The sequence below is a fragment of the Dipodomys ordii genome, unplaced genomic scaffold, assembly GCF_000151885.1.
Source record: "Dipodomys ordii isolate 6190 unplaced genomic scaffold, Dord_2.0 Scaffold100, whole genome shotgun sequence".
Classification (NCBI taxonomy): domain Eukaryota; kingdom Metazoa; phylum Chordata; class Mammalia; order Rodentia; family Heteromyidae; genus Dipodomys; species Dipodomys ordii.
In genome coordinates this window covers 2,618,622-2,620,636 of record NW_012267316.1, presented here as the reverse complement: position 1 = coordinate 2,620,636, position 2,015 = coordinate 2,618,622, and the positions used below count along the sequence as shown (strand labels likewise).

Sequence of the window (2,015 nt, the reverse complement as noted above, 5' to 3'; positions counted from 1 at the left end):
AAGGGGAAACAAAGGAAGAGGCTACAATGCTTGATAAGAAATGTACTCATTATCTTGCCCATGTAATTGTAACTCCTCTGTACAGTATTTTCACAAAAAAAAAAAAAAATCACACCCGGTAAAATAAAAAAAAGAAATACATAGTAGAGTAAATGTATCTATTTTGCTGCTGAGTTAAAAAAAAAGTTTGCCTTGTTTACTGTTTTGACTATTCCTAAAATGCATCTAGATTCTTGCATTCCTGCCCTCTGATATCCAGTCTAGGACAATAGTCTAATCACTGGTGTAGATAAGAGAATGTTAGAAATATATTGTTGGACTTTGTTGCTAGGGTGGAGTGCCTACCTTCCCTTTGATGATGAAATCCTTTTTGCTATTGGAAAAAAATAAACTTCAGCTTATGGGGAAATTAATTGGGGGAACATCTGATGTTGGGAACCAGCTGATTTCCCTTTTATCATGTGATGTCTAGCCTGAAAAATAACAATTCCCAAGTGTCTTCCCAGAGCACAGACAGCTAGTGAGTGTCCTTAGTTGTGACATGTTAGTCCCTCATTTATTTCAAAAGGAAGGAAGGAAGGAAGGAAGGAAGGAAGGAAGGAAGGAAGGAAGGGAGGGAGGGAGGGAGGGAGGAAACTGGTTGCGTGTTTTCCCTCATTTGTGGTAACTAGTTATGCCTATATATCTACAGATAAACACACTGAATGGTAAAAATTAAATTAAAAAATACACTTAATTCATGATGAATTAAGTCTTTAGGCATTCACATAGGGTGAGATCAAAGGAAGATATTCTTAGAAGAACACAAAATCATAATTACTATGTGCATCTGATCATATAAAATAATATTTATTGAAATTAACTCCAGGAAATGGAAACAAAAAGATTTGTTCTTTGTTATTGTTTTCTTTTCCTTTTATCTTCTTTGTTCATTTATCTGTCATTGGGAGGGCAAGATGGGGGAGACACGCAAAGGGTATGACAGAGGGTGAACAAATGTAGCAGTGGTACTTCTTAGACACTATGTGGAAAATGAACTATACTACTTGTAGGTAGAGATGGAAGGGAAAAACTGGGAAAGAACAAGAGAAAGAAATGTCCAGAAAGAAATGTACTCATTACCTTACTTATGTACTGTAACATCAGGGTATCTCACCTTTATAATAACTGTTTAAATTGTTAAACATAGCACACTCTCAACCACACCCACTGGTATTTACATTACACATAGTCATGGCAGGGCAGGCAGGCAGCACCATTTATAGAGTACTGAGCATCAACACAGAGGCATAATGGAAGTGTCACATATAATCTGTAAATCTAGACTCAGCTAGTCATTTCTACTGTTCTGAGCTGGATTTGGTGGGATTTGTTCAAGGATCAATGGTCCAAAGTACTTGGCCAGACAACTTTATGTTCCTGTATGAATTTTAAGTTGACATGGCTGGGAATTTAAAGAGTAGGTCTTAAAGTCAAGATAACTTTTGTCTGAATACTTGTTTGACTGTTTCTGTCTCTGGATGGGGAACTAGGATTTGATAGATTGAGTGCAGAGACTCATGGAAGAAAGCTAAACTAGATGAAGCCATTGGCCTGTAATCCAAGGGTTGGTTATATCAGATCAGGGTAAATGTCATGTCTATACTCTTAAGATACTCCCAGGGGCTGGGAAGTTGTCTCAGTGGTAGAGTGCTTGCCTCATATGCTTGAGTCCCTGGGTTCAATTCCTCAGTGTCACATAAGCACAAAAAAGCCAGAAGTGGCACTGTGGCTCAAATGGTAGGGCGCTAGCCTTGAGCTGAAGAGTTGAAGGACAGCACCCAGGCCCAGAGTTCAGCCCCCACAACTGACCAAAAAGAAAAAAAAATGATACTCTGAGAGCATCCTATACTATTTTTTGTTGTTTTGTTTGTTTGTTTGTTTTCAGCTGAAGGCTAGCACTCTACCACTTGAGCCACAGTGCCACTTCTGGCTTTTTCTGCTTATGTGGTGCTAAGGAGTCAAACCCAGGGCCT

General features: G+C 38.7%; 1 protein-coding gene across 3 annotated transcripts in view; it reads left to right on the top strand.

The window, feature by feature from the left end:
• Epb41l3 (erythrocyte membrane protein band 4.1-like 3) overlaps positions 1–2,015 on the top strand; it is a 173,146-nt gene that overhangs the window by 29,644 nt on the left and 141,487 nt on the right. The gene's annotated exons all lie outside the window — the stretch shown is intronic.